The following is a 15,072-nucleotide window of genomic DNA, read 5'->3' on the forward strand; positions in this document are numbered from 1 at the left end:
CACTATTAGGAGTGGCAAAATCTACAGTTTGGTACATCCTGAGAAAGAAAGCACTGGTGACCACAACAGTGCAAAAAGACCTGGACGCCCACGGAAGACAACAGTGATGGATGATCGCAGAATAATTACCCTGGTGAAGAGAAACCCCTTCACAACAGCCAACCAAGTGAACAACGCTCTCCAGGATATAGGAGTATCAATATCCAAATCTACCATGAAGAGAAGCCTGCATGAAAGTAAATACTGCACGGTGCAAGCCACTCCTAAGCCTCAAGAATAAGAAGGCTAGATTGGACTTTGCTAAAAAAAAAAAAAAAAAAAAAAAAAAAAAAAATCTGGAAGAACATTCTTTGGACAGATGAAAACAAGATTAACTTCTATCAGAATGATGGAAAGAAAAAAGTATGGCGAAGGCATGGTACAGCATACCTCATCATCTGTAAAACATGGCGGAGGCAGTGTGATGGCTTGGGCATGCATGGCTGCCAGTGGCACTGGGTCCCTAGTGTTTATTGATGATGGGACACAGGACAGAAGCAGCCGGATAAATTCTGGGGGTTTTCAGAGACATACTGTGTGCTCAAATCCAGCCAAACTGATTGGTCGGCGTTTCATAATACAGATGGACAATGACCCAAAACATAAAGAAGAGGAATATTCTTGAATGGCCGAGTCGGTCACCTGATCTGAACCCGGTAGAGCGTTTCACTTGTTAAAGACTAAACTTCAGAAAGACCCACAAACAAACAGCAACTGAAAACCGCGGCAGTAAAGGCCTGGCCGTGCATTAAAAAGGAGGAAACGCAGCGTCTGGTGATGTCCACGAGTTCAAGACTTCAGGCAGTCATTGCCAACAAAGTATTAGAAATTTACATTTAATTAACAATTATTTAATTTGTCCTATTACTTTTGAGCCCCTGAAATTAAGGGATTGAGTTTTAAAAAATGCTTTAGTTCCTTGCATTTTTATGCAATCACTTTGTTCAACCCACTGAATTAAAGCTGAAAGTCTGAACTTCAACTTTTTGTTGTATTTTTTTTGTACTGCAAATTGTTAAAAGACTGAGATTTTAACTTTAATTTATGCGTTCACAGCCAAACACCTACACAAATAAGTTGTATAAATACACCTTGGGGCAAATGTATCTTTCTGCATTATGGATTTTTAATCGGACAGAAGGCAGATCAGTCTCCTCATTTAGTGGCGCACACGACCGTATGTATTGTGCAGTCCGCAGAAAACGGATCCATAAAAAAATACAGATGTCCGTATTCATTTAGTATTTTTCGCAACGGTACAGCTGGCCCCTAATAGAACAGCACTATTTTTGTCCGTAATGCGGACAATAATAGGACATGTTCTATTTTGGGGGGAATGGACATACGGAAATGGAATGCACATGGAGTAACTTCCGTTTATTTTATTTTTTTGTCTTTTTTTTTCTCCGAAATTAAAATGAATGGTTCCGCATACGGTCCGCAAAAAAATGGAATGGACACGGAACGAAAATACGTTCGTGTGCATGAGCCCTAAGAATGCATTGGGTCCAGCTGTAATATATATTAGGGTCTCTCTCTCAACTCGCAGGTGAAGTTGTGAACTCTGTGGGGGATGGACTCGGTCTCGGAGTAACTTGAGAGACTTTCCTGCCACTCGTTTATCATCTGATTCCGACGTCAGATGTTGGTGGGCGGAGACTTCATTATCGGAGCAAGGAGGACCCGGAGGCGGCCGCTGTGCGCAGTAATTGTACTGGTGGTATGCAAACATTCAGGGCTGGCAGCCGCGGACGCAGATTTTGAAGTGGTCAGCGCGTATGACCACTTCTATGACATCACAAAATACAGCGGTTATTAGGAAACAGCGATATTGCCATATCACTGTTTCCTAATACCACAGTATATCGCCAAGACCCTAGTGCAACCATGGTATAGCTTGGTGTGGAGTTGCATCTGTATTTTGGAAACCCTTCCTCGTATTGTGCTTCATTTACTGATTGGACACACAAAAATAGGAATGTTATGTCCGTTATTAGAAATGTCAAACTGACCTAGCAGGTCCGACTATATGTTCACAAACAAAAGGTAATAAAAGTAGAAAATAAGGATAACGATATAAGTGACTACAGCAAATGTAATGTATTTAACCCCTTCCAATCGCGTAATAGCGCCTCACAGCAAGTACCTCTTTATTGTGACTCGCTGTACTATTAAAGGGAACCTGTCACCGGGATTTTGGGTACAGAGCTGAGGACATGGGTTGCTAGATGGCCACTAGCACATCCGCAATATCCAGTCCCCATAGCTCTATGTGCTTTTATTGTGTATAAAAACCAATTTGATACATATGCAAATTAACCTGAGATGAGTCAGAACCTGACAATATGACTCTTCTCTGGTCACACAAGTAAGATATGACTCATGTTAATTTGCATATATTAAATAGTTTTTTTTTTTTTTTACACAAAAAATATTTGATACATATGCAAATTAACCTGATGAGTCCTGTCCCTGACTCATCTCACGTACAGGACTCATCTCGGGTTAATTTGCATATGTATCAAATCGGTTTTTTTACACAATAAAAGCACACAGAGCTATGGGGACTGGGTATTGCGGATGTGCTAGTGGCCATCTAGCAACCCATGTCCTCAGCTCTATACACAAAATCCCAGTGACAGGTTCCCTTTAAAGGGAACATGATAGCAATATTTAAAGCCCCTATAATGACCACCCCCCCATGCCCAGGCCCCTCATATAGATTATACTTGCCCTGCTCCCCAGCACCCACGTCGCTTCTGATCCCCGCATGGCAGATGCTGCATCTCCCCGTTGCGCGGATCAGAATAGCAGGCGTCACCCGCGATGCTAGGGAGGCTCACCCTCCCGTTGGGACCTGCTGTAAGGAAAGTGACTCTTTCATCTGTAAGGTTTCTAAGTAGTGTTAAGTATATCTTTGCCTTTCTGTATATTCGTCCGTCGCACAGATTCCACATACATATGCAGCCAGACATGACCTAATGACACATGCGTGTAGCTCGGCTGGGAACTGACTAAGATAACTATGAGGTGACCGCATAGCATACCAGATAAGAGAGCGGAGGGGAATGCTAACAAGCACTGGGAAGACGGATGTGTATTGGAAGACCTTTCTGAAAAGAAATGTGGTCTTCAGAAGGTTGCTTTTAGGTCAGGGATGCTCAACCTGCTGCCCTCCTGCTGTTGCAAAACTATAACTCCCAGCATTCCCTAATAGCTGTAGGCTTTCCAGGCATGTTGGGAGTTGTAGTCTTACAACAGCTGGAGGGCTGCAGGTTGGGCATCCCTGTTGTAGGTGATCGGTCACTTGAATATTAACTATAATCTGCACTTAATAGGATATTCCTTACACCGACATAACAGTTTTGCTTCTGCCTGATTCATTTCCACATTTCTACTTATTTAAGTGTTTTTGAGATTTTACTGCAGCTTTGGGAAAGTTGAGTGGAATCCACTGACCAAGTATATAGAGGCTCCGATCTGGAACAGACCGTATATTTGTGCTCTGTCCAGTTATTGGGGAGGTAAGTGTGAAATGACAGTTTTTTATCATAGAAATGATAATGGGTGCTGTTGGGGCACTTTTGCTGGCATCTTCTTTTGCCACATGTTAGCTTGTGATCTGTCTGGTGCATTTCTGCATTAATGCTGTGTGATTATTCTTAAATGACCTTGTTGTGTTACAGAACAGGATTTGGGGGTGGTGTACTATTGAAGTTAATAACTGACCTGCAAGACCAAGAAACAGGGAGCGTCTCTTCTAGCCAGTGATTCATGCAGAAAAGCCAGGTGTGCCGGGCATGTGAGCCACTCACCCATTAACAACCTGGGTGACTTAATGGAAATGGTTCCGTAAATGGTTGGCAGACATGTTGTGCAGTGACTACTGTGATCATCTCCCTGTATAACATTGGACAGATGTGCAAATAATGAGCTAAACTCCATTTTTGAGTAATGAGATTCCATTTTATCCATATAAGTAGTCATAAGGGTAGGGTTGCATATGGTGTAAATGCTGCGGATTCACCACAATCTCATTAACCGAAAACCCGCCATATTTACAGTAGCATTAGAGTGGATAAGATTTCAGAAATTCTTGCAAAAAAAAAAACTGCAGCGTATACCGCCTTGCACTGCAGTTTTTACCTACCAGTATGTCTTTCTGCATTTGTAATGCACAGGTTTAAAAAAACTGGAAGACCTATGCAAACCCTACAGCATTGCCCACCCCGGTAGGTTTTTAGTGGTGGTAGATTTCAGCCTTATGTGCTGTGTATACTTCTTTATTTTGGGCATAGATATGCAGTTGTTACTTTCATTTTGAGAGCTACAGTCGGAGAATGGACCCAACTTATTTTTTGGACTTAAAGACACTCCTAGGATTTGGAAGATAAAAATAATAATAAAAATATATATATTTTTTTATCAGACCTCAGAGCAGACTGACAGTCCACATAAGACCCAAATTCTTCATCAGACCTCAGATCAGACTCCCAGCCTCCATCAGTCTCAGATAATACCCCACCCTCCTTCAGCTCAGACCCCATCAGCCCTCAGATCATATGTTAAAAAATAAACTTTCCTTGCTTGCCCTGGACAGCTCTGCCACTCACTGCTCCCTGGGCTTCTTCCGTCCCTCTCTGTAATGTCGCACATCATATATGCCTACATCATATATGCCTATGATGTTGTACACCATCAGGACACACTGCAGAACAGGGCCCAGAAAAAGACCAGGAAGGGTGAGTAGAGCCAGCGCAGCACTTCCCTCCCTGCTCCCGTGCCTCCCGCATGCTGATGACAGCTTCAGTTATGAAAGCACTCATTGGCATTCGGACTATAAGGCGCATTGACACTTTTCCTTCACCTTGGGGGGGGGAATTGTGTCATATAGTCTGAAAAATAAGGTGCTTGCTTCTTGAGGGACAACTCTTATTTTGCATTTGCTTAGCTTACTCGCCACAGTTGAATTTAGGACTTTTTCAAGGGTTAGCCGTCTACTGGTTGTGGCATTTGTCATCTGTTTCTAAGTTGGTTTGGTTTCTAGAACTGGGTAACAACCAATATGATCATCAGTTTTCCCTGATAGATGTAGTAATGACAGTATACAAGAAGGCAAATGGGCCTGCACATTTTTTTTTTTTTATTATTTCAAGGGGTTGTTTGATGAAGACAATTCTTGTTTGTATGGCCTGTTACTGCATGTGGGCATCATAAAGTTGCAAGCGGTTTCTGTTTGGGCGTTATTGACTTTTCCCCGACATCCATAGGCTTTGTTGTGGCTTATCTGGCAACGTCAGCTGTTTACTGGAGTGGGACTTGAGACGATCCGCTCCTCATCCCAGCATATCTGTCTCACACTTTAATATACACACTAGGAAGGGCATCACTGTCCACTCGTTAGGAATGTGTTTTCAATAACTGTGACCTAAAGTCAAATGAGTGCCCTCCGATGTGGTCACTATGCTGCCATCACTCTCTTCATATACTGCACATCTTTGGTGACTTGTTCTACGTCGGAGGCCCCTTTCTCTTTACATCTGAAGAAACCGCAGACATTCACAATGATGGAAGAATCAGCATCATAAAGCCTTTAGAACCTGTAATACAAAATGATGGTTATTACACAAGGGAAAAACAATATGATCCTTCTCGGAGAACTACATGGGTTGGTTCTCGGTGAAGTGCAATGAATTCCTACAATAGTGAAGGAACATCTGCTGGGGAGGTGATTTATAAGAGGCTTCTTCTTCCAGTATTGTCAGGTTAGGTCCATCCATAGCAGTGTAGGATGAAAAGGCACCCAGATCCTCCACATGGCCACTTGGAAGTGTAAAAGAAAACCTGCAAGCCTCATTATAGGGAACTGTTGTGGGAAATGCACATGTAAATTATAATAATGTGGATAGGTCATCAGTTATAAAATCTTAGAAAACCCTTTTGAATTTGTGTCTAATGCAACATTTCTAGTCACTGGGTGTATTAGACGCTAAGACTCTAAGAGTTAACAAAATAAATCTTTATTAAAGTAGAAGGTAAAAGGGGTGACGCCCAAATATCAGGACTAGATAGAACTACAAACTACTCTCGGCACCCTGGTAGGTAGGAGCAGGGTATATTGAGTATAGGTAACAAGGGAAAAGGGGTGCTAAAACTGCACTCCACGTCACATCATAAGGCTAAGACACCAAGTGTATAATAACACATGTATGGTGTTTAGCGGGGTCCGTGTACTTACCAGTTGATATAAGGATGTAGGTAGGAATATTTGCATCCACCTACTTCACACCCTCGGCATAGAACACACTGGGATATACCCGACCTCCCTCGCCTAATGTGACGTAGCTAAGCCCGGTGAACATTGCTGCCGACAGTGCTCAGACTAGACTCTGCCCCAGCCTAATATAGTGTCTACATGCACAACGCTGAGGCACTAAGACAGCAATCATTCAGAGTGCAAGCTAGGCTCGACGCGTTTCCAAACTTCGTTTTATCAGGAGCCAATACAATATCATTGCTGAACGATGTGACCACACGTGGTGCGGTGTCTGGCGCTAGAATGGCCGTCCATGTAGCATTTCAGCTAGAAAAACACCAATCTGCCCTAGATTACAAGCCGTAACATTGCAGAAAATCCTCAGCTAATTTGTTTGTCTGTTTTTTCTATGGTCTGTATACTGTTACTTTCCCAAAATGCATTACATGGCTAATAAGTTATGCCCTTTTGTAATGGGTTTATTTGCATATAACCTTTTGACCTCAGCAGTTCTTTTAGTCTACATGTAAGTACCAGTGATATCGCCACACACAAGCACCTCTTCATTTAGGCTCCTCATTAATGTAGCGGCATGATAGGCGAGAAGTCAAATCTCCAACTTCAAATTGCTTCAGAATCCGCAAGTGAAATAAGTGTCTGAAGTATTTTTCTCCAAATTTTTTTGCGGAGCTCATTGGGCAGTAAGGTCCCGGCAGGGCAGTATGTTACAATTTCTTTAAAAATATTTTAAAAAAAGCATTTGCCCCCTTTCTGTGCATTGATGCGCACTAGTTCCCAGCAGCAGACTAGGCCACCGCGTAGAGCGCACTCTGCCTGGGGGCGCCGAATCCCAAGCAGTAGCTCCCTGCACCCTGCCCCCTACTGACATCATCTCCTTCACTTCACTCCTTCTGTTCCTGTTCTTGCCGGGCAGATGCGCTGCGAGTATGTTCAGTCACTTCGGGCAAAGCGTTCGCATCAGCTGACACATAGATACGAGATCATTTAGAATGCCTTTCAGAAAAGTTTGTCCTGGGATTCAAACTCACGACCTCTACACATCAGAGGCAAGGCATTTACCCTCACAGCCATGAAAGCTGTCTAGCTAGTTGCTTAAAAAATAAAAATAAATAATATAAGACTTCTACTGATACCTAGTGTACAACCATACACATGACAGCTGCCCACTGTGTATGGATGTAGCAGAGCTGGGTGTGTTGGGGCAGCTGTCCTGTGTATGGTTGTACACTAGGTATCAGTAGAAGTCTTATATATTTTTTTTTAGCAACTAGCTAGACAGCTTTCATAGCTGTGAGGTTAAATGCCTTGCCTCTGATGTGTAGAGGTCATGAGTTCGAAACCCAGGACAAACTTTTCTAAAAGTGTTTTTTTTTTATTTTTATACCGGACTGTTACTTTACTGCCACTGGGGAGGGGGGCTATTGGCGACATGATACTGGCACTTGAGCATAATGTATGTATTAATATTGCCAGGCACAGTGCAGACATTAAAAAATAATAAAATTTAACCTGTCACCAGCACACTGGTTCCCCGCTGGGCCAGAAGTGTGACCTGTGAGGCCTTTGGCTGGTAGCGGTGACATGCGTTTACATGGCACATTACACTTCTGATCCAGTGGGACAGGAAGTGGATAAGAAGGGAGAGTGCTGGTGACAGGACATTTTTTTTAAAAGTCTCTGTACCCTGCGTGGTTTCAGGGAATTCATTTAATATGCATATTCTGCTCCAATGATGTTATTTGTATAGAGAAATTAGATATGAGCAGGTGCTGGTAAGCTCCACCACGGCTTCCGCTTATTGCATCCACTATTTACAGCACCCTCTATTGTGTGAGGAAGCTAGAATGCCACCATCACATTCTGGTCTCAGAGAACCCCTTCAATAGAGAATCTTGAGCTACAGCTTCTGGCCAGCTTTGAAAATGGTTTCCTAATTAGTAATGAAAATTGAGTCCCGTGGTTCATAACTATTTCTGGTCAGAGTGCCACAATTGTTATATTTACCCACCCACAAGGGCCGCAATAAAACCTAAAGTGGTGTTCCCCTTTGACATTTATGGCATAATGAAGGCATATGACTTAAATGTCTGATGGGTGCAGGTACCCCTTGCAGGGCTCCCACATTTTGGGAGGATGCAGATCCCCTTCTCTCCAATTAGCACTTTAGAGAGGAGGCCATGCATACACGATGCTCTCTATTGAAGGTTATGTGGTAACGTTTTGCAACTTTTACGCACTACAATGGAGAGAGCCACCTCTAACTTGTTTGACACTCCAGAGAAGAGTAAATATGTTGAGATCCCAAATTTCTGATATGTGAGGGACCCAAAGTGCAAAGACATTTCTGTATCTGGGTGGTTGGGGATGCAGGCCTCGTGTGGCTCCTGGCCTGCAGGTTGTGTCTCTCTGATCTACATATTTTATAGAAACTTGGTGTGTAGATAGAGATATATATATATATATATATATATATATATATATATATATATATATATATATATATATATTTTTTTTTTTTTTTCTTGATCACTTATCCAAAAATCACGGACATTGAAGATTTTTAATGGACACACTAGAAAACTATAATAAAACATAAAGATGTGATGTGTCTGTAGCTCAGAATGACAACATAAGCATGTGCTGTACAATCATCTGCACATCATCCTCTTTTTTGTAATACAGATGCATATTTTTGTGGCCTATCCTTGAATTTATGTACAGTTGGTGGGGACTGGTTACTGTAAAACTACATTTGAGATGTTAAAATAATCTTCTAGCTCAGACCATAGCGGCGGACCATGTTCGGGAAGCCTAGATCATTTATCCGCTAGCAATAACTGCAGTCACTGGTGTTGTCCTATGAATCAGTCCGCGTAACCTTGGTTTTCTTTTGTATGGCAGGATAGAACTTCACAGAGGTGAAAAGCCCGATATGACAATTCTTTCTTGATTGGAAACGTAATAATTTTTTTGTCTTCAGTTGATAATCGAAGCACAGAGGGTCAGGGTTCTGCTGTCTCGTGCATTGCGGGTAGCGGGTGAAATCGGTGCAGGCAATGACCTTGGTTCTAAGCTTGGCCGATCTGTACGGAATGTCTGTCCACAACACCCCATCTTATTCCCTGTGACCCAAGGTGGCACAACCTGCCAGCCTGTAGGTATTTAAGTGTCACGTTCACACTCCATAACGGCTGATACCATAGTCTGCCTGGTGTTTTATAGCAGCAACACAAAACTATTACAATGCACAAAGGCGCAGCTTGATGGTGAAAATATCCGATATACATCCCGCTTTCATTAGCAGTCCATCTGGGAGACAGAACAAGGACACAAGTTATACCGGAGCAGTGGAAAACTTTATTTTTTTACGAGTAAGAAATGTGAGGTTATTAACCCGCCTCTGCTGTACATATCACACCGTTTTATAACCCTTCGAGTACCTGGAACAGGTTTTTCTTATCCTTTATAGACTGAGCCATTCACTTGTTTTCTCTGCAGGATTAAATGGAAATGTGAACCAGGAATATGGGGCAACAATTGGTGCAAACAAACATTGTAATTTCATTATTTTTTTGGAGTATTGGGGGAAATACTCCTGATGGCTGTCACAATGATGTTGTCCGCCACAGAAGCACATTGGCATCCTCGTCTGTGTGATTCGGGTAGTCCAGCAGCGTCTTGTGTGTGCAGGTTTACAAGTTGTGCCCCTGGTTGTCCTTGCTGCTCTCCCCTCATCTCTGAGGAGTAATAGTATTTTATGTGAGTATGTAGGCGGTATACAGGGATCAAACAGTCTGCGGCGCTGCTTTGATTCTGATTTTTGAAAGCCCCTCTGTTCTTCCCCTAAGATGGAGAGCTTTGAACACTGACATTACAGACTGGCTCCTCCTGATGCATGTGCGTGCTGCTGTGTACCTAGTAGTAATAGTAGAAATCGTTTGTAATAGCATTACTGGTACAACGTTTCTACACTGTACGCTTCTAGCAGAGATTCTTTCAAAAGCTGGATGGAAGGAATGTACTTTGCCGTTTGTGCAAAGGCAGTCAGGGCCAAAAGATTTTGAGACTGACACAAATTTTTTTTTTTTCACAAAGTTTGCTGCTTCAGTTTTTATGATGGCAATTTCCATCAAAGGGGTTGTCTGGGCTTTAATGTTGATGACTTATCCTTGGGATAGGTCATCAATAGGGAGGAGCGAATCGAACCCAAGTTCAGGAAAAAAAAATTTTTGCAGTACAAATTAACTTACGAAGTCTTGCGAGACTTCGTGAAGCAATAACTTCACCTCATATGAGCCAATACATTTTATTACTGCACGGATCTCCTGCTCTATACAGTATTAGAATGACGTTTTATGTGAATCGACTTTGGATGTTTCATCCGAAGTCTATTTGCTCACACCTAGTCATCAATATCAGATCGGTGGGGGTCCGGCTCCCGTCACCCCCGTCGATCAGCTGTATGAGGAGACAGCGTGTGCATGTGCCGTCTCCCGTCTCTCTTCCTGCTGCTGCTATGTCTGTGGCAAAGCAGCAGTGAGCAGGAAGAGATGGGAAACGGCACATTCAGACTGCGCGCGCCTTCCATTCATACTGCTGATTACAATCCAGAGTTAAAGGGGTTAATGGGGAGAAGGGAGCAGGCTGCTTCAAGAAACCTGAGGAGGTGGCTATCTCCCTTGAATATAAGGGTAGGTCATCAATATTAAAAGCCTGGACAACCCCTTTAAGTCTGAATTGTTATAAAGAGTGATCAGATGAATTGCAATTAAATGCAAAGTCATTCCTTGCCATGCAAATGAACTTAATCACAAAAAAACAATTTCCTCTGCATTTCAGCGCCCCCCCCCCCCCCCCCGCTCCACAAAATGAGCCGCTAACATCATGTCAGTGATCCTCTTGTTAGCTCAGGTCAAAGTGTGGGATAAGGACGAGGACAAGGCATCTGATATCACTCTGTGTTGATTTGGATTAGAAGAGAAGACTGGTTGCTTTAAAAGAGGGGGATGCAGGTTTGGAATCTTTCTTTTTCTGTTACCCATGGTCACCTCCAGGGAAACGGATGCAGTCATTATTGCTTTGCATCAAAAGGGAAGCACATTGCTGCTTGTACTTAAAGGCTGTGTATACCTTTTGGAGGAAATTTTAGTTTGATTGCATTTTACAAATTTTTTACTAAAAAACATTTTCAATTAGCCTTTATTAAACATATTGAGCCGTTCTGTTGCAAAATGTTTGTGACTGGTCCTTTCACTGTGTGGTCATCTAATAACCCTTATCTCCTAAACTACTAAGAGGTCATAAACACTTATTTAAGCCTCTTATCAGTTAGATAAGAACTGAGCTATAAGGAGTATTTATGATGTCAGAGAGCAGAGATAAGGAGTCCGTCTGCTCCAAGGATGACGGAATTCGGAAAAGACAGAAAATCCACAGGCTGCTGGTACAGCATCTCAGCTATGCACTAGGGATCGACCGATATTGATTTTTTTTTTCTTAGAGCCGATACCGATAAACTGTGAACTTTCAGACCGATAGCCGATAATTTTATACCGATATTCTGTGAATTTTCAGTTTTGAAAAAATAAAATAAAAATCCTACACAAATCTGCTGAAAATGAACATGTTTATTGTTAAGGTGTATTTTTTGGGGGTAAATCTTTTTATTTTATACTTATTATTTTATTATTATTATTATTATTATTTTTTTTTTTTTTTAATACTAACTTTTAGCCCCCTTAGGAACTAGAACCCTTGTCTTATTCACCCTGATAGATCTCTATTAGGGTGAATAGGACTTTACACTCTCCCTGCTGCTTTGTGCCCTGTGCACAAGGCAGCAGGGAGCCGACTATGGCAGCCAGGGCTTCAGTAGCGTCCTGGCTGCCATGGTAACCGATCGGAGCCCCAGGATTACACTGCTGGGGCTCCGATCGGAACTGCCACTGAGGAGGAGGGGAGAGGGGACCCTGTGGCTACTGCCACCAATGATTAATACTAGGGGGCGAACTGCGCCACCAATGTCTTTTAATTCTGGGGTTGGGGGGGGGGGGGGGCGCGCACTGCGTCACCAATTAAGATAACTCTCTCATTCATTCATATACAGGAGGCTGGAGCTGGTTGCAGAATCACATAGCCAGCTCCCGACCTCTGAGCGGTAGCTGCGATCCGCGGCAGTTAACCCCTCAGGTGTGACACCTGAAGGGTTAACTACCGCAGATCGCAGCTACTTGTCATAGAGGTCGGGAGCCGGCTATGTGATTCTGCAGCCAGGTCCTGCCTCCTGTATATGAATGAATGAGCGAGTTATCTTCACTGGTGGCTCCTAAAGAGGATTCTGCCACGGGATTGGGTCAGCAGGTGCCGGAACCACCCCCCCGATCTTTATCCTATTGAGAACCTGTAGGCAGCCCCTTCCATTTTTCTGATGGCGATCAAGGGGTTGAGATAAATAAGCGTTTGTGCCTAGCTGTCCTCGTCCTAGCCCAAGAGAGGAAGAGGTGGAAATGGCTCAAAGGGGTTCTCCGGGAATTAAGAAAATGAATATATGTAAATATTACTTTTATTATTACTATATTCCCAATTACCTTTCATTAGTTATAAGTGCTTATTTTGTCTAGGGAGCATTTTGTTAGTGTACATTAAACATGTCCCAATCACACAGCAGGACAAGTTACTTCACAACACTGAGAGAAAGAGCTGCCTCATCCTCCTCTCCTACTTGTCAGGGATTAGGATACTGAATACAGTTTTTAATATGATCTTTAGCAGAATCTCTGGAGTTCATGAGGAGACATGAAGTACAGAGGACAGACAGGACATATTTAAAGAGGACCTTTCATGGGTCCAGACATTATAAACTAAGTATCAGGATACATAGGGCATAGTGCAATGATCTAATTGCACTTACTATTTTTTTCTGGGCGCCACTCCGTTCACCCGCTGTAGCCCCCCGTTGTATTCTCCCGCCTGGTATTCTAATTTTAGCATTGTAACAATGAGGAGGAGACGGACTTTCTCCATGGGCGTCCCCTTCTCCCTGGCTGTAATGCTGTGCAATCGCAGTGGAGAGCGTCACAGCCAGGGAGAAGGTGAGTTGTTGTTTTTTGCTCTCTGCTGCGATTGGACAGTGAGTGCTACAGCCAGGGAGATGGAGACGCCCACAGAGAGACTCAGTCTCCTCCTCATTGTTCTGATGCTAAAATTAGCATATCAGGCGGGAGAATACAATGGGGGCCACAGCGGTCGAATGGAGCGGCGCCCAGAAAAAATAGTAAGTGCAGTTAGATCCCTGTATCGGGATACATAGGGGATAGTTTATAATGTTTGGACCCTTGAAAGGTCCTCTTTAAGTATTTTCATTTTCCTAATTACCGGAGAACCCCTTTAACTTCTGGAACAGCCATATAGAAAATTATTTTATATTTAAAATAGAGAGGAGGATGTTAAGAGGAAATGCTTGGATTTGATTATTACATTGTTTGTGCTGTTTCTTTTTTAATACGCTGTAAGAATAATAAAATTAAAAAAATAAAAACTTTTACTCAACGATTTCATGCTGCATACTGACGGGGCCAGTGATTAGCTGCAGCCGCCACGTGGGTTATTTTTTAAATAACTGATAACTTCCTTAAGCACTTCAGTTGCTTTTTGGTATGCATTGGTTTAGCATGTTCGTGTTTTTGTGTATTTACTTATTCTATCATCTATATTAATATTACTACACAAGTTTTCCCTATTGTTTGGCTCTTGCGGTGTACCACTCTTAAGTATTAGACTACTTATTTACTGGAAACATGTTAACTGCTATTTTATGTTTGTTTTTTTAATTTCACCTAAGATTGTGAAAAGAGTATACAGATGAGTATGCAGTGCACTTATATGTAGTAATCTTATTTGGATACGTCAACACTTGTGGTTTTCCATTAGATGCCACCTAATATTGGTGTGAGGACTGCAGGTGGCCCCACCAGGGAGCGACAGATTGTCTATGCAGCTTTATTAAGAAGTTCCTATACTTTCTTTTCACACTGTAAGTGACATCTCTTGGCCTTCCTCTTCCTTACTTGGGTTGGGTCCTATTTTCAGTTTTCCGGTTTTGACACAGACATTTCCTCTTCTGTTGTGTTGCCGGGGAAGCCCCATTAGTCGCACATTTGTTCATGCAGTTTCTGTAGATCATGTTTTTGGTTTGTCTCTTTTTACTCTTAATTTTGGATCATTGTTGCATAAAAACGTATTCAGTGAGTGACGTGATGATTTTATGTTTCCAATGTATATTTTATATATATTTTCAACCCAGTAATGTTAACCCCTGAAATACTGAGCCAATCTGGTTTATGTAAAGTGATCAGGTTGAGAATTTTTGTGTTGCATTCTTTATTTACTTGGGTTTTCTTACATTGTTAATGCTGTTTTGTGGTAGCCTTAGGTCTTCCTGGGAACCTTGTCACTAGTAGTTGCACTTCCTTTTTAAAAACTCACAATAAAGCCTGTTGTGTGAAAAAATATAACAGGCTCTAAAAAAACACGGCTCCCTAATATACCACCTATCTGTCACCTGACTATGTCATGACTGTGTCCTGTGTATCGCCACTTCAATACAAGTGGCTCTAGAAAACACTTTCTTAATTTTGTTCATTTTTCACAAAGCATTGAAATAAAAAATGTGGACACATTTGATAATCCTCTTCGGGCAGGAGACATGGATCTTCTTTCACATGTTACTTTACATTTTTTTTGTTTGTTTTTTATGA

The 15,072-nt window shown here is 42.3% G+C and overlaps 1 protein-coding gene across 1 annotated transcript in view; it reads left to right on the forward strand.

The window, feature by feature from the left end:
• The window catches only part of PRKD1 (protein kinase D1), a 134,850-nt gene that overhangs the window by 38,691 nt on the left and 81,087 nt on the right, over window positions 1-15,072 (forward strand). The window lies entirely within an intron of this gene.

The sequence above is a fragment of the Bufo gargarizans genome, chromosome 11 (genome assembly GCF_014858855.1).
Source record: "Bufo gargarizans isolate SCDJY-AF-19 chromosome 11, ASM1485885v1, whole genome shotgun sequence".
Lineage (NCBI taxonomy): Eukaryota > Metazoa > Chordata > Amphibia > Anura > Bufonidae > Bufo > Bufo gargarizans.